The sequence below is a fragment of the Fundulus heteroclitus genome, unplaced genomic scaffold (assembly GCF_011125445.2).
Source record: "Fundulus heteroclitus isolate FHET01 unplaced genomic scaffold, MU-UCD_Fhet_4.1 scaffold_81, whole genome shotgun sequence".
Lineage (NCBI taxonomy): Eukaryota > Metazoa > Chordata > Actinopteri > Cyprinodontiformes > Fundulidae > Fundulus > Fundulus heteroclitus.
In genome coordinates this window covers 757,796-780,795 of record NW_023397263.1, presented here as the reverse complement: position 1 = coordinate 780,795, position 23,000 = coordinate 757,796, and the positions used below count along the sequence as shown (strand labels likewise).

At 39.9% G+C, this 23,000-nt stretch overlaps 2 long non-coding RNA genes across 2 annotated transcripts; one reads left to right on the top strand and one right to left on the bottom strand.

Moving 5' to 3' along the window:
• The first annotated feature begins 9,329 nt into the window (after positions 1-9,329).
• Positions 9,330-11,791, top strand: LOC118562168. Its single transcript, XR_004930481.1, has 3 exons — positions 9,330-9,428; positions 9,572-9,691; positions 11,717-11,791. It is a non-coding gene; the product is annotated as an uncharacterized LOC118562168 (long non-coding RNA).
• A 6,137-nt stretch (positions 11,792-17,928) lies between these two features.
• On the bottom strand, positions 17,929-19,441 carry LOC118562158. The gene is made up of 3 exons (XR_004930468.1): positions 19,359-19,441; positions 19,193-19,263; positions 17,929-19,109 (listed from the first exon to the last, which is right to left on the bottom strand). It is a non-coding gene; the product is annotated as an uncharacterized LOC118562158 (long non-coding RNA).
• Positions 19,442-23,000: the final 3,559 nt, after the last annotated feature.

Sequence of the window (23,000 nt, the reverse complement as noted above, 5' to 3'; positions counted from 1 at the left end):
GTCAATTTATTTTAATGTATGATGCAGCAAAAATGCCAATAACTATCTGATAAAATGAACAATGTCAAACAAAGTACACACACAGTGCTCAAAACAACGTTTGATGATACTATGCACCCTCCATGTCCTGGACTGCCTTGGTAGCCTTAGCCTGTGTATCCTGTCCCTCCTTTAGGGCCTTAAGCCAGGCCTGCAGGTATACGGTCACAGTGTCTTTGCAGGACTCGTTCAGCTCTCTCCCACTGCTAAGGACATGGGCGAAGGCAATTCTTGTACCCCTTGTCACCTGTCTGTCCACATCTTCCTCCGTACTCTCACATGTTAATTTCCTTGCCTGTCTCCGGAGTTCTACAAACATAGTGTACCTGCAATTAGAAAAACAAAAATGTAAATATATTAAGAGACCCTGAGTATGTGGGGGAACCACAAGACTTTGATAAATCTTTGTGATGACAGTACAGCAAGTCTCTTATCTGCATACAGAAGAGATATAGCATAAGATCATGACATGGTAAAGAAAGATGTAATGTGCAGAGCTTTGCAATTAGAACACCTATATACAAATACTACATTATTAACTTTTCATACCTATAGTTAATGAACCATTTATTAATGGTTTTGATCTGCAGGCCTGTTACCAGCAGTTCGGTCTTCTCTTCTGTGGAGGGGTATCTTTTATGTAGATAGAGAGCCTTGCTCTTCTCCAGTGCCCTCTTCTGTCCACCCTCATTGGCTGAAAAAAAACAAATAAACAACGATACAGAGGGTTTTAAACCAGGGCTTTGAACCGATTTTTTTTTCCCAATCGGTTCGTTCCGAACAGAAACTGAATTATAACGTTTCTGGTTATGAGTTCCACCAATAAATTGACGTTCCCGAACCGGTTAGAACAAAAAAATACTGTTCCCGGAACGGTTAATTCCGTTCCTTTCGTTTGACAAATATAGCTATTGATATTGTGTTTGGAATGAGCGTTTTTCTTAACGATGGATTGTAATTTACCTCTTATTTAAGATGTGTAGCTCTAGTGGAGACACCGCTCTCTCTCCATTCAGTCAGCAAATGTGTGATGTGATGTCACACAGGAAGTGAACCTCAGCCGTCATGGTAACGTGGGCAGGAAAATAATTACTTTTTTTTTTTAGTTAATTAGGCAACAAAAACTTTGAGGAACAAAATAAACCGGTATTACCCATTACCATTATTTTTAAATAAGTGTTCCAGTTCCAGAACATAAAAAATAATAACGTTTCCGGTTTCATTTCTGTTCCCTGTAAAATACAAAGAGTTCCCGGTTTTCGTTTTCGTTCCTTGAACCGGTTCAAAGCCCTGTTTTAAACACCATATACTCTAGAAGTCATACATTATTTTCCTTTTATTCTCTTACCTATCATCCTATTCCTTGCATTGAGGTGGCAGGGGCATGAACATGCCAGACAGGGACAGCATGCCCCATCCTCTCGTCCAGCTGACCCTCATGCGATAAGTCAAAGACAAGAGTCTATACAGGAGCTATGACAGCTCTCCATTCCATTTTCTATATTAACATGCATTTCATAGTATCGCTTAAACCCCAACATATTTTTCAACCTCCTGTGCAAGAATGACATGCCCAAATTTAAAAGGCTGCAGTTTCAAAAATACTGGGGCAGGCTGAATACTTTTTGTCATCTGTGACATAAAAACTGCTAAAGAGGTCAGAATCAAGATATGTTGGTCTGAAAATATTCATTTGAAAACACAATTTATTTTTATCACTCACTCAACGCTTTCACTCACCTCAAACAACTCTCCCTTTGTTGGTGCCAAACCTATCAAGATTTGGCACCAGGATTTGTCCCCTTGTCTCCCGGCGTCCTCTCCTCTCGTCCCCTTCTGCTCCTGTCTTCTCCTAAATTACAAAGAATTTCAGCTGGCATGGTCCATGCTTTACTTTTTTAAATGGCATTAAAGTATGCTCTGATTCATATAGACTGTTCTGGTTCAGAATCAGACATACTTTAATGATCCTGGAGGAAAATTACTTATCTACTTTTCAGTAGGAAAAACAAGCATTTACATCTCTTATGAAAAAGTAGCGAGTAAGCAAGTGATCTCTAGTGGTTCAGATGCAATATTTGACACATACATATTAAATGGTCTGTCCTGTCACTACAATATTCAATTCAATTCAATTAATTTTATTTATATAGGGCCAATTCAGGAAATATGTTATCTCAAGGAACTAAAATTCCTTCAGATTATATAGATTGGTAAAAAAATGTAATATCTAAATGATGAGTATTGTATTTAAATAGCATTGCATAAAATGATTTGTGGAGCTCAGCCTGATGAAAACATTAACACGTTTTATTAACATAAAACTCAGTTAGCAATCACACACACAGCTCAATGTTGTCCCTGTGTGATGTTCAGGGACAGGTCAGGACAATCTGAGGACAGCTCTGAGGTTGAAGTTTAATGTAATAATGCAGGTGAGCTACCTACCTACGTATGGACAATGTCAGCTGATCAGCTGTAGCCGCTACTCTCTGTCCTAAGGTTATTTGTAATGTTAGCTAACATGAAGTGCAGCCTACTGCTAACTCATAACTTAAAATTGTGTGTCATTTTTTTTCAAATTGTGTACACAGTGACAGTTAGTTAGTTACAGATACCACAAACCTTGATTTTCTTCTTCACTGCTTGACTCGTTCCCATATCTTGCGGTGGCGTTAATAACGTTTGGTGGCGTTTTTTGCACATTATATCATCAGGAGGTTGTCTTTTATGTGCTCAGCCACTAGATTTAAAGGTGTTTTACCCAATAAGAACACTGCAGCACCAGACACAACCAGGAGATCCCTGATCGTTGGGGAAAGGCAGAAAGAAGATGCACCTTCCTTTCTGATCTAAATCCTTCCTTTCTGATCTAAATCCTGCTTAGTTCAATAATAAAGTCTGATATTACAAAAAACTCACTCTGCTTGTTCTCCCTACTTATGCCCTTGGTGCAGAAGATAGATGAAATCTTCAACAGAAATGTTATTATTAATTCTGAAAATATGTGAATAAAAATACAAAGCATACAGAAAATGCAGCTTTATTAAGTGACCTGGTTTATTTTATTTAGCTTTTAATTTCTTTTCAACATTTAGTTCTACTACTTGGCTTGTGCTTTGGTAGTTTCATGTTTAAAATGACAAAAGAAATATGAAAAACTTATGGTCGTCAAGTTGTAGTTACTCTCATATGACAGCAGATGGCAGTGAAAGCCCAAATTCATAAGATTAAATGTTTGAAGTCAATTTTTAAACGTCTGTCTACCACTTTTTTGTGATTAGAATCATCAGTGGCCGGTCTAAACATATTAAATTTCCAAGAATGCAAAGTGAGCATGAAACTATACCATTTTCCAGGGAATAAACAGTATTATGTGACGCTATGTTTAATTTTTTTTGTCTGTATGTACTGTTTTATTATCTCCATGTCTTTCTTTAAATGCCTCAGTACTACTGTTTGTATTATAACCTAATTTTGCAGACTGTATGTTAGTCTAACAAAGCTCCAGAAGCCAGAATCCTGAATTAAATTGTCACACCAAATACTGTATGGCTTGCTGATATTCAAAAAAAATACAATTTCCAACTAATTTAAGTTTTACAAATTGACAAGGAGTAAGCACTAGCTCAAATATTTGGTTCCCTAATCCTTCACACACCCCAGGTCATCAAGATCTTCCCTCCTGTGTTCCTCCAACCAGCTCTGCTGCTCCTCACCTATCAAACACATCCTTGAGGCCATTTTTGTCCAGATTACACCTTAATTACACTTCTCTGCTTAATTTACACACTTTATATGGATGATGAAATTATAGTTTCAATGTTTCAATTTGTCCAAATAACTTTATTTTGTGTCCAGTGGTTTCAATGAGAATTTCAGTTCTGCCTCCTTTATATCCATTTTAAACATCATAAACATATCATTCATTAACTTGTTTATGAACTGATTTATTGTAGTGGAGATCAAGGCTATGGCTTATAACTGGTCGGACTTCAAATGTGCAAAGCAAGTTGCTGAGTGAACAAAGTTACTCTTGAGTGGACTAATTACTGTTTTCCTAACACACTCCAGGTCCTTCACATCATGTGTTCTACCAACCAGCTTTCTTAAGGCCATTTTTGTTCAGGTTGCAATTGAAAGCTTCATTTATTTTTTTCACCAATATAATTGTTACAATTTGTCCAAGAAAATTTATTAGATTTAGTCCATTTAACATATTTAATGTATTACTATGCAAGAAGGATCTGTGTCTATCATCACAGTGTTGCTCCAAAATCAGACTGATGCAAACTTGCAAAGCATGTTGCTGTGTGAGCAAAAATAAATCTGCACTGCTCCATACTTGATGTTTTTTTCTTGCTATGGTGCTCATGACCTGTGGATCAGCCTCAGTTATATTGTAGAGTATGCTTAATTTGCACACATGCTTCAATTTTATTCCTTAGCAGGATATGTTGCATCTCAAACAATGGGCCATCTTTAAGTGCACAGCAGTTGTGTATAGTATGGTTCAATGAATCCATAATATAAAGCCTTAAACTGGTTTACAGTATACATCTAAGAGAACCATAAGAAAGGTCAGAAAACAGATAACCTTTGAAACTTTTATTATCACCAGGGTTTTTTTTTTTATCAGACTTTTCCAAAGCCATGTGAGCCCTTGATTTCCATCATGGCTTTAAATTGCTCCTCACACTCCACTCCTCTTGGAAGGAAAAGGGTGATGCTGCAGGTAGGGGAGTATGGCAGGCGTTGCTCTCCTGGTTCCTGGTCAAAAAATTCAACTGATGGGTTTGGTGAAGACCCAAGCGGAGGAATAGTATCCGCCCCTGACACAAACACAAGTATTTGCTCAAAGGAGATATCTACTTCTCCATCTGTAGAAGGATAGGGAGAGGTCACTCACCATTGATTCAAATGCAAATTAAGGACAGTTGTGTAAAATTACCTTCAATAGACCAGTTCATTGTTATTGTTTTGATCCGGGTTTTTCGCGCATGCGCGCCGGACTGGTTGGCAAAAGACGAACACAATGGCGGACGCAAACAGAGAAACTGACGGGTTCTCCACGTATTTTTCTTCTTTAGATAACGTATCACAAGATCGTTTTAAGAGTAAGTTGATGGTTGATGGTGTCAGATTGCCAGATCCACACAGCAAAAGCCTGAAGGGATGGAGCGAGTCTGTGAAATGCTGGCCAAGGGTTCCGTACCGCGACATATACAGCTGCCTTATAAACACGCAGGCCAGTACACACGAGAGAGCACGAAAGCATGAAACCACTGGACGGCTACAATTATTTTATATCGGGAAAAAGGCTCCAGCAACCCCCGCAACGCCATGAGGGATTAAGCGGTCAGAAAATGGATGGATGGTTGTTCACATGTTTGTGTAACAGCACAAAGCGGAGTCGCACACAAACCGCGTCTCAGCAGAGGAAGACCTGCCCGGTAGGTTGTTCACTACGGATTATTTTGGTGTTTTTGTCTTGTTAAAATGGGTGGGGGTGTCGGCGACATTACAGCGTAAACACAGAAGTACTAGCGCCCGTGAATGGGGGCGTAATAGCAGCAGCAGCAGCTGCTGTAGTCGCTGCTGCTAGCTGCTGTAGCCGCAGCGGCGGCTTCTCCGGCCCGTGTAGTGTTTACACAGCAGCCGCTGGCTTCTGCTGCGGCAGCCCGTGAACGGGCGGAGCAACCGCTGCCTGCTCCGCCGCCGTTGTCTGAAGCAGCCGCTGTCTGCTGCTTCAGACAACGGCTGCTGCTGCTACCGCTTCTCCGGCCCGTGTAGCGATCGCCACCTCCCCTCCGCCGCTATTTAAGTAGAGCAATGACTAGAGCAGAATTAAGTTGTATTTACCGGAGATGAAGTGTAGACTGCAAATTCTGTCGTAGTATGATGGCTCCCCCAGTCCATTGGGAGTGTCTGCCTGCGCTCTTTTCATTGAAAATATCCATTTCTTTCTTCGTCCTTCCTCCTTCGGTAAACGACAGAAACGTACATCCAACGATTTGGAATGCCTCTCTGTGCAACCGGGAGCACAACAAGTCGTAGGCATTGCTTAGATTCCAAAAATAAACGAACTGAAAGTACGCTCTAAATCACCCGTTTTGTCATGTAGTAGACGAGAGCAGCTCTGTTTTTTGCCAACCACAGTGCCCGGGTGTAGCGCTGACGTCACGCGTGACCTACCCTATAGCAACCAGCCACCAATCCCACCAGAAAATGGTCTGCTCTTCAGCCTCCCTGCGGTTGCTTCCAGGTGGACTCCATTTTATGGTGAAGAGAGACTGCATGCAGCTTCTCCCAAGTTTCTCACCTACGTTTGTAAACACAGGGAGAAACTGCATACAGTGTCTTTCCACCACCTGCCAGAAACCACCACATGAGTTGAACCCACTTATATATTGTTTCACCATGCTGGCCAATCTGTAAGTTAAAAAAAGGTGTAAAAACACACTCGTCTTTTCATTTTCTAATTATAACAACCAAACAAACAAAAATCTCCTTCAATACTTTTATTGCATTTGTAGTTGTTGTTACCTGTGGAAAACATAGTGCTCAACAACTGCTGAACGCAGGGATAGCGTCACATAATACTGTTTATTCCCTGGAAAATGGTATAGTTTCATGCTCACTTTGCATTCTTGGAAATTTAATATGTTTAGACCGGCCACTGATGATTCTAATCACAAAAAAGTGGTAGACAGACGTTTAAAAATTGACTTCAAACATTTAATCTTATGAATTTGGGCTTTCACTGCCATCTGCTGTCATATGAGAGTAACTACAACTTGACGACCATAAATTTTTCATATTTCTTTTGTCATTTTAAAGGTATACTATGCAACCGGGGTTGATTTTCCGGCGAGGCTCCCCCCAGAGGGCGAAAGTAAAAGTGCACTGTCGTAAAGATGCTCAGCTGTTCTGGTTTCTCCGTCAAGCCAGGCGCGCCGCCTCGCCAAGCCGCAGCATCTCGCCAACATAAATAAATAAATAAATAAATAAATAAATAATAATAATAATAATAAAACTCGATATGCTTGCATGTTTATTTGACGTTAACACGCGGTTCTTTGTTGTTGCTTTCGGGCGTGCATATAGTGAATGGCAGGGCAAAAACACATGGAGTTTTCGCCGTAAAGCAAGACCGACTCTCGCGGTCTTGCAGGATACTTCTGAGCCTATGGGTGCGGGCCGAGTGCTCCTGCAATTGCAAGCCCGGTATTTCCCCCACAGACCACCAGGGCGGCTGAGAAAACCTTTGTTCAACCTGAAATGACTCATTTAATCATCCAAAATGGTATGGAACACATTAATTAACTGAAAAATGTTGCATAGTATGCCTTTAAACATGAAACTACCAAAGCACAAGCCAAGTAGTAGAACTAAATGTTCAAAAGAATTTAAAAGCTAAATAAAATAAACCAGGTCACTTAATAAAGCTGCATTTTCTGTATGCTTTGTATTTTTATTCACATGATAATATTTTCAGAATTAATAATAACATTTCTGTTAAAGATTTCATTTATCTTCTGCACCAAGGGCATAAGTAGGGAGAACAAGCAGAGTGAGTTTTTTGTAATATCAGACTTTATTATTGAACTAAGCAGGATTTAGACAGGATTAGAAAGAAAGGTGCATCTTCTTTCTGCCTTTCCCCAACGATCAGGGATCTCCTGGTTGTGTCTGGTGCTGCAGTGCTCTTATTGGGTAAAACACCTTTAAATCTAGTGGCTGAGCACATAAAAGACAACCTCCTGATGATATAATATGCAAAAAAACGCCACCAAACGTTATTAACGCCACCGCACGTATTTTACGCGAGCGCGCGTTTTTTACGCAACCGCGCGTTTCCAGCCAGAACGCGCGGTGACGTAAAAAACGCGCGCTCACGTAAAAGACGGATTGGAACCGCGCGTTATTGTACCGGCGATAATTGTACGGGCGATAATTATTGGCCTTTGCCATACATTTGCAACAGTGTAACGTCAGCTGCTCCCCAAGCTTTGTTGGGTAGCAGTATAAAGCTTGTGACTCCACATTACTTCAGACTTTTTGAATTGAGAAAGCTTCCTGGATAGGAAGCAAAACGTCTTCAAACTTCGGAAAAAAGTCCAGTTGTTTTTTTTTTTACTTTTTTTGACATGCAACAGGTGGGTTTGTAATTTGTTTCAGAAAAGGATAGATCACTTCCATCTTGATGCTCTCGGTGTTGCAAGACTGCAAATAAGTCTGATTTGGGGCAACATGAAGGTTCAAGTCCAAAAGTTTGTTAGTGATCTGATTGTTACGATCGACAGACCTCACTGGCTCAAACAGGTAACTATAGTTATTCAGGGAATGTTCTTTTTTTAAAATGGATCTATTCCTTATAACTTTTTCTTTTTGCTACGAAGCGATGAAATTCATCACACAACACATTGTTCTTTCAGCTCCCAGATCTTCATCATTTGGCATGTGCCACTGGATGTGAGGTGCTACATCTTATTCAGATTTGGCCCATAATAACCAGAGATGTTTTGTGTTGCCCTGAGGCATTTACAGCAGCTTTAGTTGAATACATTGGCCACAACAATTGCGGCCTTGTCACCAAAGCCAACAACTTGCTCAGTGGCTATTTGTCTTCAATCCGATCAGCAAGTCTGACTGATGAGGAGGCAAAGCAACTCCAGGTCCAAATTAATGACCATCACAGACTATTTGAGAGGGTAATTTTCATTGAATTATGTTCTGCCTTCAGTGCTACCATACGTTTATAGATTAAAAAACTTTTTGTTTACATCTTTTTAAGATTTGGAAGGCAAATGTGGCAAACCGGGCCAACATTCATTGTGGCTATCACATTGGGGAGCAAATTGATATGCTGGGCCACCCTATGATTGGTGACTGCAACCGCTTTGAGCGATACCACCAGAGGATCAAGGACTTGGGTAGGTAAAACTTCCGTACATTTCATATACTAGGTCCTGAAGGTGTTTGAAGCTCAGTCTTGATATTTTTGTTGTACTTCAGTTATCGCTCACAAAAATGGTGTCAGTATTGAAAAATCAATGGTGAAGAGGATTGCTGTGTTGGATACCCTTTGCACACTGTCAACACCAAATGATGAAACAGCAGAAAATACATCTGTCCCCGGGCTTCTAGGCTACGCCCCGGTTTACAGGCCATTAAAATATTCTTTGATGTTCCATCAACGATGACTAAAAAAAGGTAAAAACATTATTTTATTTATTGTAATTAATTTCTTAACAGGGTTGCACATTGGAAACCAAATGCTAGAGCTATCCCACCTGAAAGTGTCAAAAATGATGCGCCAGCCAGACCTCATGGAGAGAATGGGGGATAGAGTCCTGACACAGGAAGAGATCTTCCTTGGCCCAAAGGTGTGACTCCTGTAGTTAATCTCAATCCAGTACAGGAAAATACATATTAATAAATATTAATTATACATTATGAGGTAAAGGTACTGTAAGCACTGTCTTCTCGTATGGGAACATCATTAACATAATTTACTTTTATTCCCAAGGTTTGGATAATGGGAAAACATGGGAAAACATGTGATCAACGTCATTAACAACCCTCTCTCTGGGCAACCAGAGAGATGCATTAAACACCAAACTACCACACTGTCCCCACAAAAATATAAGTACGTTATCAATGTTTATCATTTGTGTAATAGCAGTAGTAATGTACTGAATTCAGAATATTTTTTCAGCCAAATTCACAAAAGGATGGCGCAGAGCAGCAATAGTACCAGCAACACAACATACTGCATAGCATTTCCCAGAAGCTGTGCATCATTTTGTGTATTATACCCTTGGATATTTATCTAAATAAATGGAATACGCCTTTTATAATATACCTTTTTAATGAATGCAAGTGTTTTAAAAATATTTAATCTCATTCATATGTTGTGCCAGTTCAGACGTGACAGAAAGCGGGCATCAATTCGGGACGTAACGGACTGCGTTACCCATGATGCAATGTGGTCAAAATGGCCACCAACTCCCATCACGCAACACGGCAAAATGGCCGCCGATCAAGATAAGGTTGCTATGGTGATGGCTATAAAAGCCGATCACACACGAAAATCTTCCTTCTTCCCTGGCTTTTAGCCAACCCGAGGAGACACGCACACAGCTGATTCCGTTGGGGTGATTCCCCGCCACGTGTTCGATTGCTCGCTGGACCGAGATTTTTCGACGCAACGGTTATTCCCTGCTTTTATAACAGGAGGTCGACTTAAATAAGTACTTTTAAATTCCCTCTGATCAAAAGACTGAGAGACGCCGCATCTCCCACTGATCGAAGAGGACCCCGCTTTGTCTGGCCAACAAAGCGACTGTTGAACCCGGTGGAAGAAACGAAGGAGTTTTTTTTCCCCGTCCCGCTGCAGCCTGCGGAAAACTGCGCTCGTCAAGGCGCGTCCAGAAAGCCACACTCGGAGCGTTCCGGACCAGCCCCGAGGCACCTCAAAGTAACGGGGTTTTTCCCCTTTTATTTCTGTTTCACCAACAGGGTGTTTAGAAGTGCCTGGGCAGGCGTAGAACTTTGTAGGTGTTGGTTAATGCTTTTATTCCACGACGAAGTTGGAATTATTTTGCTGAACATTTTCTTTGTATGTGCATGCATTTTACAATTGATTTGCTGTGTTGATTTGTGATCCATCAAGAACCCCGCCGTGGGTTATTGCTTCATTCCTTTCCATCTTCTTCCCTGCTTCCCCCCCCCCCCTCTCTCTTTTCGCTTCTTCTTATTAGTTTAATTTCTTTGTCCGAGCTCAAGTCGCGGGCTTTGCTTTAAACTCCCAGTTAGCTGCGCCCCTCGAAGCGAGGCATTACCCCATCAGCGTAAGCGTGGTTACGTCATTAGGACCTCCCCTCATACGTCATCGTAGCAGCCATCTTGGGAGGGTGACGTGTATCTGAACTGTAGGTAGCTTAGCTGAACTAGCTTTGTGTAAGACATCAAAGCGTCCAGTGAGATTCCCGAAGCTGTTCTGTCTGTCAATGCTGATACGTGAAATGCCGGTGTTTCGAGGGCGGTGTTAAACAACTTTGAGTTAAGTTAAGATCTGCTAACCGCTCATTTTAATCCATTGTTTATTTTTGTTTTGTTCTTTATTTCTACATATATATTTTTGCATGTTTTAGTTTAGTAATGAGTAAGAATTCCAAAGTTGTTTGAATCAGAGAATTACTGTAACAGGGAATTGCTTTTGGTTCAATAAAACCAACCACTGCGGAATAGACATTGTTTTGTGTTCAGTCCAATTCACAGTTACATGGTTATTCAGAAATCAGAGCTAACCTCCTTTGGAGTTAACATCTGACATTAATACAGAGACAATATCATTGGATGGTGATAAGGAATAAGGATTTAAACTCTAATTGCAGTTACATTGGGGTACTCACAGCCTGCTGGATAAACCTGGTCGGTTAACAGTCCGACCTGATCATTTATTCCAGCATAAATGAGTTCATAACAGCAAATTAACTAATACATTAGTGGTATAAATACTTATAAGCTTATAGCTAACATCACCACCATTTGAACTATATTTGTTAAAGCGGAATTTTGAGTTGAATGATTTATTATTTAAATTATAATACCAAATTATAATTAATAATAATAATAAGCATATTCAACCAGCTTATGGCATAACACATAGATTTGATGTAAAGACTCTCAGAGTTGGCTCATTTGTGGAGATAGCCCCCTTCAACCCAACCCATGTGAATGACAGTGAGAGGCAACTAGTGCAAATCACAACTATATGGGCTTCAATCTCTGGTAAAGTAGTTACATCTTGAATATAATGTGTAAACAGGATTATAGAGAAACCAGGCAATGTAAATCTCATAGCATAATGCATAACACTAGGTTAAGTTACAGTTTTACTAGAGATAATTTTTGTATCCCATAGCTACATGCACAATGTTTCTCCCCAGATATTCCACTGGTCCTGTTTAAGGGTACCACTTTCTTGCTGCAACGCACAGAAGACCCACTGACAGGCTGCAAACAGTATCAAGAAGGCGGAAAAATCTTTTTTCCAACATCAGCCATCACTGACACCCTCCTGTTCCTCCACCACAAATGTTTCTGGGAGCCAATTGAAAACCAGGGATCAGGACAAAGCCTGCTGCCACCAATGTGAATAGTATTGTCAATTAGTTGAAAAAAATTCACAATCCAAGGAACAAATTGTTTCTTAGAAATGCATATCTACACTCTTATACAGAGTAACCTTACCCCACACACACACACACACACACACACACACACACACACACACACACACACACACATGCAGGTAACTAGATGTCAAACCCAACCCTCTTAACATGTACAGTATGTGCAATAATTGCAATACATTGAACTGTATTTCCCTATGTTTTATTATTAAATACTCAGTGTGTCATATAGGGTTTGTCATTCTTTTATATAAACAAATAGTTTGTAAACTATTATCAAGGAATAGTGGATTGTGATATTTTACTAAATTTTAGTTCTAAGACGTCTTCAGATATCTTAAGACATCTTCGTATTTCCAAGACATCTTGAGACATCTCAAGTCATCTCAAGACATCTTAAGACCATGTCTATAGACACGTCTTGACTTACCAAGACATCTCAAGACATCTCAGCAAATGTGTCTTGAGACACATCTTAACACGTCTTGAGATGCGGTGATGGCTGGGTATGTATTCTTGTGTGTTTTGTCCTGTGTTGTAGCCTGTTCATCTTGACTGGTGTTCCTGTGTTTCTCTTGTTGTCTGTGAGTTCAGTTTGCCAGTGAAAATAAAGTTTATTGTTCACCTACCTGTCTCTACCAGCGTCTGCATTTGGGTCCAGTTCTCTGCAATTCCTGCTTTGGGACATTTTGTGGCTGCCGGCTGTGGCAAAAGTGCCACAAACGTTTGCTGTAAATATTATCAATAAAACATGATTATTTGAAAGTAGTTATAGACTAACAGGCATCTATAATACATAATTTGCCTAAAAACAGCAACAGGAGTGCGGCAACGGCCGTGGCACTTTCATGGCAGCTGCATGCCAATGAAGGTGGCAGTGGAAGTGCCACTACTAGCTGCCACTACCACCGGAAGTGCCACTACTAGCTGCCGTTATCACCGGAAGTGCAATATTTAAAGTCTTTATTGCAGCAACTTCAGGAAACCAAAAGAAAGTTGCTGAGAAGCTGAGGTCGGGCCGTTCCTTGTCTGACGCGCTCGTTGACAAAAAGAGGAATCCGCTGAGATCCAAAAGTGCTGATGTGTAAACTTTATTGACAAAAATAAAATAAACAAATAACGTATCCAAAATTTCTTGACAAAGGTTAATCCCAGCGATCTGCATAGCGGTCAACAAAAAATACAGCAGCCCGCTCACCCACTCTTACCGTGACACTAACAGGTGAGTAATATGCCCAATTAGCAATCTCCGCCCACATCCTGTTTACCCATACCTCCACAAACAAATAACATAACAAAAGTTTTAAACCCAGACAAACGGACATCAAATTATCTTTCATTTATGGCTCTTACAGTCTTTATAGCCTTTTTATTACCAGAGTCAGATTGTTTCAAAATAAAGTTTGAGGTAATTTTTATAGAGACAAAAAAGTGATTTCCTTTTCATTATTTTGCTTTTGCTAATATGGAACTTTGCTAAGAACAGAATCCGATTTATGATTTATCTGCTGCCACAAATAGGCTATGTGCACGATGTTGTTACGCAACTTCCGCTAACTGAAATGGGTAAGAGAATATACTTCCGGTTCGGCTGTTCACCCACAGCAAGCAATGGCGTTCTACACATGCTGCCTTCAGGACCTTCCAAAGGTAACAACTAACGATGTCCTCCGCTTTATACGAACCTTATCATCTGCTCCACGGAGTAGAAAAGAGAAAGGCTTCAAGTTTTATATGTTGAATTACATTGACAACTTTGAAGATAAGTAAAGTACCAGTCGGTCACTGCTGAGCTAATGTTAACGGCCTAGGTAGTTTTTTTTTATACTGTACATACATATACTGTTTCGTTTTCACTTATAATATAATTGTTTTAACATAATTTCAAAGCCATTGTTTCAGGTTAGGATTCTGTTTTAATGTTTTAACCACAGTGTCCAACAAAGACTCGTCAGGGAGAGTGAGCTCAGAATAGGGTGAAATCACATAAAATGATGATCTGTCCAATGCAAAGAGGACTATATTTTGGGTGGTCTTATGTAGCTTGTGTGCAGCGTAAGTTGTAAGTATTTCTAGCTGTCGAGTGTTGGAATATTTGCGCACGTATAAGTTAGCTAACTTTAGCATTAGCGTTGCAACAAGAGAGTCCCAGAAGCTAGTCTGTAATGACTTCAGATTTTTGTTATAGTGTAAGTTAAAACATATTTGATGCTGTTAGTGCCAAGGTTAATTCCATGCCTGTTCATACTGCTCTTTTGCTTCTTTTTACTTCTTCATTTAAAGATTGAAACAGTGCAGTTTCCTGTGGCAGCGATCTCTGTTGTTGTTTACGTTGCGTGTGTTTGGTTGGCAAATATGTTCAGAAATGTGCATCTTATTTAAGTTATGAAGTCAGGGAAACATTAATTTTTGTAAACAAAGTTTCTTCATAGTACTATTTCTTATTAAAAATATGCATGGTGCCTACTAAAGTCACTGATGTGATGACTTCGCATTCGCTCTTATAAGCCTGCTTAAGCTAGTAGTTTTAGATGCTCTGTGATGCATAAAAAAGCTTGAAATTAATTAAAAACGCTGATCACCAAAAGCACATTGTGGTGCAAAGACAGTTCTTACTCTGTAGACAACTGCAAGCTTTCAATTGTATTTGTTTGACAGTTTGTTTTGTACTAGTTTGACAGTTTGTTTTTGATTTAGATTACATTTGAAGACTGCTCCCCTGTAGAGATCGCAGAAGTTGTGTTTTCCTCTGTGGCTGGTACCAGTGCCAGCCCAAGCCTCTTGGGGGGCCCTAAGCATAATTTTATTTGGGGGCTCCCCCACTGACTGGGGGGGGTGGGGGGTGGGAGGGGTTATGTGTGTGTGTGCATACACACACACACACACACACACACATATATATATATATATATATATATATATATATATATATATATATATATATATATATATATATATATATACATATATAGTGTATTAGCATCATCGTTTATCACTGCTATCACCACCTGAACATATGTCAATACACATGTATGTATGTATGTATATATGTACAAATGTATGCACGTATGTATATGCACATATATACGTGTAGGTATGTATGTAGGCGTATATGTATATATATATATATATATATATATATATATATATATATATATATATATATATATATAAAAATATGTATATATGTATGTGTATATATATATATATATATATATATATATATATATATATATATATATAAAAGTATGTATATATGTTTATATATATATATATATAGATCACTATGAATTTAAATAACACACCATATGCCCATTCCTATTTCTTTTTGTATTCTTCTGATCCATTGTATATACATATGAAGATTCACTGTATATAACTGAATGCACCTTTCCTACTCTGCACCTTCTTGTATTAACCAATGTGGCAAGTGAATTTCTCCATTGTGAGATCAATAAAGCCTATCTTATCTTATCTTGTTTTGGTGTAAATAGGCTCTATGCAGCGGGGATTGTGACGTGTTTCCGACTACACTTACTACTAGGCAAACAGTTTCCGGTTCCATATAAGATCTGACGCGCGAAAATTAACAACAACCAACATTCTAGTTATTCTTATCTTTGCAGCTTAACTATGGAGAAAAAGGTGTTCCGATATCAAAAACTAATGCGACCTAGATCGGAACATTGTTGTGTGCCGTCGTGCGTTGTGTCAGCAAGATACAACTCGACGGTGAGTTTTCATTAATTTCCCGTGGAAGAGGATCTAAGAAAAAAATGGATTGTCAAGATCAGGAGGGATGACTTCCAAGTCAACAAAAACACAAAGGTGCGTAGCGTTCATTTCAAACCCGATGACTTTATGGAAGGGACTAGACTGAGACGTCTGAAAAAAGGGGCTTTCCCTACACTGTTTGAGTGGATCTTTCCAAGTGCAGCCGCCGAGGTCAAGTGTTTGGGAACGGCGAGAGAGACCACTGCTCCCTGATCCTGACTCGGACGTAGAGCAAGATATGGACTTTGACGTGGAGAGAAGTAGACACGATTATTGTTCAGTTCCAGAAGCTGCAGCTGTGGACATCGTATTGCATAAAAATGAGGAGTTGACGAGGGAGCTAGAAGATCTACGGAAGGAGTTGAACCAGACCAAGATCACACTTCGCTTCGGTCTCCAGAGATTTGCTGGGTCAGATGAGGACATACGCTTTTATACAAGGTAAGTTAAACTTATATTGCCTGTGATAAGCATTTGTAATAGCATTGCCTTTGGCTTGAAAACACTATTCCACGTTGTTATTAAATATTACTGTTGTTGTATAAGCTAGATGCACGTAAAAGTAGGCCATAATTTTTATGACTCATGAAGTATTACAAGATTGTTGTATCAGTTACTTGTAGTTCAGCATTGTTATTTCATAAACTGGAAATTACTATACTATCTATAAAGCTAAGAGTAAGCCTTTTATGTCATGTGAGAACCAATGCATGTTTATTTCTTGACAGATTTGCAACCTACAACCACCTGATGGCCTTCTGGGAACTAATTGAACCGACAACGCACAGAATGATTCGTGTCACCAACTCCAAAGTCACCAAGGAGGCTGGAAACACTCGGGCACTTCCTGCTATAGACGAGTTCTTCCTGTTCATGATGCATCTTGCTTTGGGCCTCAAGCAAAAGGACCTTGGTCATCGCTTCAATGTACATCAGGCCACGGTGAGCCGCATCATAACAACCTGGGCCAACTTCCTGTACTTTGTCCTGGGGTCAGTGTGCATTTGGATGCCGAAAGAGAGAGTACGAGCCCATTTGCCAGAGGAATTTCATCTTTTCCGAGACACGCAGGTTATCCTAGATTGTACTGAGATCCGCTGCCAAACACCTTCCTCTTTGTTATTACAAAGTGAGTTTTTTTCAAACTATAAGTCTCACTGCACATTCAAGGCTTTAATAGGAATGGCACTTCATGGAGCAATAACATTTGTGTCTGGACTATATGCAGGGTATATAAGTGACAGGGAGTTGTTCAAACAGTCAGGGATCATTAACCTTCCTACCCCTGACATGGCCATCATGGTGGATAAGGGCTTCTTAATTGACAACCTAGTGCCATGCAAAATTCACCGGCCTGTTTTCCTGACCAAAGGAAAACAACCTACCTCATGAAGTGACCCACACTCAGTCTGTGGCCAGGCTCAGGGTACACGTTGAACGTCTTATCCGCCGAGTGAAGGAGCATAAGTTGTTTGATACAGTCATCCCCTTGTCCATTTCTGGTAGCATAAACCAACTGTTTACAGTGGCATGTTTACTTGTGAACTACCAATGTGGACCACTTGTTAAGGCATGGAGCCACTGAGTCTAAAAACCCTCATCCTTGTTAATGAGCTAAGGTAAATGTAAATATTGTATACTTTTGTAAAAACTATGGATTTCACACTCTGTTCATAACTCTGATCAACAGACAAAACTAAGACAGTGTTTCCTTATGCATTTTTTATTATAATTTCATAATGCATAACATTTATTTACTAGCCTGTACAAATCTCAATATATATCTATATATATATATGTACATATACATGTCCATGATAGGTGATAGGTGTATATATTCTAATGTGTATATATATATATATATATATATATATATATATATATATATATATATATATATATGTGTGTGTGTGTGTGTGTGTATGATTATTTTGTGTATATATGTAAATATTCTTTAAAGTGTAAATAACAAATTAGAATACAATAACAATAATGCTGTATATTATAATTGATTGGACCACCAGTGGTATGTGGCCACACTGTAACACACAGTCATTAAATAAACCAACATTTGTACAATTGTAGAAATTGGGAAATACTTCACTGGTTATCTAAAAATGACCTAAACATGCAAACACTTCTGTAGGTAGTGGTAAAAAAAAAACAGATCTGCTCGGTCTCTAATGGTGCGCATTACATCGCTATTTTTGTATATACGCTCAACAAGCATGTCCTCCTGCACACATACAACAAAATCACACCACTCTAAACCTGTTAGGAGGATCTGACCTTGCACTTGCCAGTAATACTTGTGCTGCCTCCTTAAGCTGCAAAGAACCATCCGACATTTTCAGGTAGGGACAGTCAACAGAACTCTGGATGTTGAAGCATTTTATTTCAAGCAGGCCATACGGTGGGTTATCAGAAGGATCGAAAACGACTCCATCGGGAGAACAACCCAGCCATGGAGCATCAGGGTGTATAATGAACCCGCAGGGTGAATAATTCACATTTTTTAAACTGCAGTACTCTGTCACGGCAGCTAGCTCCATATCGATTCCTCTCCTCATGTTCTTTGTCATGACAGTCCCCCTCAAAATTCTCTGTGCCAGATTTTCAGCAGATGTATGACATCGAACATGGCATGCCTCGTGAAAGCGTGTAGATGTGACTCGCATCTTTCTCAGTCGATGCCATTCCTGGCATGAGCTCTGCTCCTGTGTTGCAGCTTCAACCCTGTGGGCCATGTCGAATGACACCTGTAGCGATTTCATATATACATGTTCCTCCTCTGAGAACACATAAGCGCATGTGGTTGGCTCAAGCCTATAGCTTTGGATGGGAATAGAAGGTTGGGGAGGGGCGCCTGGGAGGTTGATGATTTCCCGCATTTCTGGTGGTTTTAGCTGGAATGACAGCACACTCCCTGCCTGGACAGCCCCATAAGCTGAATGAACTAATGGGTCTTCTGCTGATATGCCCATGGTGGTCACTAGAGGTGCAAGCAAAGGAGGAAAGTGCTTGTATACCTCTGCCACTCTTAATGTGGCTAGATCTGGCATTTCCCCGTCCAGTGCTTTGTAGAGAGAACTTCTGATAAAGGTAAAGTGAAAAAACTTTTGTTTAAAATGCAGCGTACATATTTAACACATAAACTAAAGGTAATATAATCTCACCTCACACAAACCGCGGTTGAATTTTTGGGTTTGCGGACCTCCATGTCACCCACCGGACCTGGCCTAACACCCTGACAGCAAAGGCACATTTTGACATGGCATCACATGTTTTGACATGGCAACACACGTGCATAAGTACAATTCACATGACAGAGAGATGACTTACCAAGGTCCTTGGTTTATGCCAGATCTGCTCAGTGTCTGTGCAACTGTGCACTGGGGGTACAGCAGGGATGTTTAATTGAGAAAGGTGGGCTGTTTGATACAGTAGTGCAACCAAATGGTTGCATAAGGCCCACCCCGCCACACAGGAGCAGTGGGTACTCGCCGAAATCACAGGTTTCTAGTGTTTTAATACCATCTAAGGAGAAATAGAAGCTTAGATGACAAATATCTCTCAAGAGCTAAACTGTTAGTAAGAGGAAAATATAACTAATAAAAGCATAGTGTATTCTAGATGAGAGGCACATATGTTAAAATGTAGGCCTACTCATTCATGCCCATAAACAGTAGACAGAGACTAAACCACATTTAGATAATGCTACTTATTAGCTGATATGGGCAACTTATCAGCAAGCCTAACCATTACCCTAACATTGACCCTAGTCACCCTACTCTCAATTCATGTGGCTTTTCATTTTTCCTCATGGATCTATGACAGACTGCCCGCACGCTGACCTCTCCTGTCACCTTGTCTTTCATTGACACTGTTAGGGAGAAAGATGAACATACATTTTAAACATACATACAATTATTAACTTTTGCATATAAAATAATGGCATTTTTTTAATGTATAAGATTTGTCTAAATTTCAATAAACACTAAAAAGAGATGAAAAATTAACATTTTGCTATGTTTAAATGTTTAGTGATATCTTACGATTTCTGAATTTCATCGCATTTTTTCTCTATAGAGCTGATATGGCAACTACTAAATACACTAGGTTTCGTCTATAGACAGTAGGCTAAAAAAGGTTTTGTCATGCTGGCATGTGTAGAATAAGTGCGTGTTGTGCCCCGCTTTCATCAACAAAAATGATCAAATTTTCATTTAATTTCAGTTTTCCTCAAAAACATTTGAGAAGTAGTTATACCCTTTGTGAACAAAGTCACTAAGTTTCAGTTCAATGCGTTAACATTGTTTAATTATACATTTTTACCGGGTCGAAATGACCCGAACACCACCTGAGGTGTTTAATATAGTAAGTACGTTACTACTTACCCTCATAGTTGTCGATATAGCTGCCTATGTATATTTTAAATCCCTTTTCCCGCCTGCTGTTGGGAGCAGCACATGACTTTTTTATGAGTCGATCTACATCATTTACCGTCAGACGAGGTAAGTCCTGAAGACAACTGACTATAAAAGAGAGCCATATCTGTCTGTGTATAAACCGGAAGTCGAACCGGAAGTTGGTAGCCTAGTACACGCGAACGCGGAACTGCGAGGTGCATAGAGCGTATTAGCACCTCAGGCTGGTTTTCTTTCAGGGTGGTCCTGGTGTTCTTGATAGCCTCCGGCTTTGTCTTCAGATCTTAGGGTTGAATTTTCAAATGGTCTTTGGACCTTTGGTGTAATCCAGAGCTTTTGATTCACCCAGGTGTTAAAAGTTTTGGATAACCTTGACATTATACATCCACATGTCTTAACTTACAAAAAGACTCAATTTAGAACTGAATTTAGAACTTCAGTCTACAGGTAAAAGCCAGTAAATTAGAATATTTTAAAAAACTTGATTTATTTCAGTAATTGCATTCAAAAGCTGTAACTTGTACATTATATTTATTCATTGCACACAGACTGATGCATTCAAATGTTTATTTCATTTAATTTTGATGATTTGAAGTGGCAACAAATGAAAATCCAAAATTCCGTGTGTCACAAAATTAGAATATTACTTAAGGCTAATACAAAAAAGGGATTTTTTAGAAATGTTGGCCAACTGAAAAGTATGAAAATGAAAAATATGAGCATGTACAATACTCAATACTTGGTTGGAGCTCCTTTTGCCTCAATTACTGCATTAATGCGGCGTGGCATGGAGTCGATGAGTTTCTGGCACTGCTCAGGTGTTACGAGAGCCCAGGTTGCTCTGATTGTGGCCTTCAACTCTTCTGCGTTTTTTGGTCTGGCATTCTGCATCTTCCTTTTCACAATACCCCACAGATTTTCTATGGGGCTAAGGTCAGGGGAGTTGGCTGGCCAATTTAGAACAGAAATACCATGGTCCGTAAACCAGGCACGGGTAGATTTTGCGCTGTGTGCAGACGCCAAGTCCTGTTGGAACCTGAAATCTCCATCTCCACAGAGCAGGTCAGCAGCAGGAAGCATGAAGTGCTCTAAAACTTGCTGGTAGACGGCTGCGTTGACCCTGGATCTCAGGGAACAGAGTGGACCGACACCAACAGATGACATGGCACCCCAAACCATCACTGATGGTGGAAACTTTACACTAGACTTCAGGCAACGTGGATCCTGTGCCTCTCCTGTCTTCCTCCAGACTCTGGGACCTCGATTTCCAAAGGAAATGCAAAATTTGCTTTCGTCAGAAAACATGACTTTGGACCACTCAGCAGCAGTCCAGCTCTTTTTTTCCTCAGCCCAGGTGAGACGCTTTTCGCGCTGTTTCTTGGTCAACAGTGGCTTGACACGAGGTATGCGGCAGTTGAAACCCATGTCTTTCAAGCGTCTCTTGGTGGTGGATCTTGAAACTCTGACTCCAGCAGCTGTGAATCTCCCCTACATTTTTGAATGTTTTTTTTTTTACAATCTTGACTAGGGCGCGGTGATCCCTATCGCTTGTACACTTTTTCTGACCACAGTTTTTCCTTCCCTTTGCCTCTCTATTAATGTGTTTGGACACAGAGCTCTGAGAACAGCCAGCCTCTTCAGCAATAACCTTTTGTGTCTTTCCCTCCTTGTGCAATGTGTCGATGGTCGCCTTTTGGACAGCTGTCAAATCTGAAGTCTTCCCCATGTTTGTGTAGGCTTCAGAACTGGACTGGGAGACCATTTAAAGCCCTTTGCAGGTGTTTTGAGTTAATCAGCTGATTAGTTTGTGGCACCAGGTGTCTTCAAAATTTAACCCTTACACAATATTCTAATTTTGTGACACACGGAATTTTGGATTTTCATTTGTTGCTGCTTCAAATCATCAAAATTAAATGAAATAAACATTTGAATGCATCAGTCTGTGTGCAATGAATAAATATAATGTACAAGTTACACCTTTTGAACGCAATTACTGAAATAAATCAAGTTTTTCAAAATATTCTAATTTACTGGCTTTTACCTGTAATTTAGGCGTCATGTAGCGTAAAAACACGCATTGAACGTGCGTATTATGCTTCTAGTGTACATTTATTGACTGATTAAAATGAAAAACTAAGCTAAGTGTAGGACGTGCGTATGCTGCTTTGCAACGCGTCTGGTGTAATTCCTCTTTAACATCGGTCTCTCCTGAGGGAGAGCTATCAGTCTCTGCCGGGAGGACAGAGTAGTTGGACGACACTGCCCTGTTTCTAACATAAAGAAAAAATAAACTAAACTTTTTTTATATTGAATTAACTTGCTAGGGTATACTCCGGGCGTGGCTGCCTTACATGAATGCACTTCAAGTTTAGACATTACAGTCAGGCAGTCTTGTAGACAGGTCAGGGGTCCGATCAGGTAGCGACACAGTGTACTGTAATGCTCCGCTACAGTGTAGTGTAATATATATATATAGCGCACTGGATTCTAAGCCGCATCATCAATTTTTGAAAAACATTTAAGGATTTTAAGTGTGCCTTATAGTCTGATGCATACG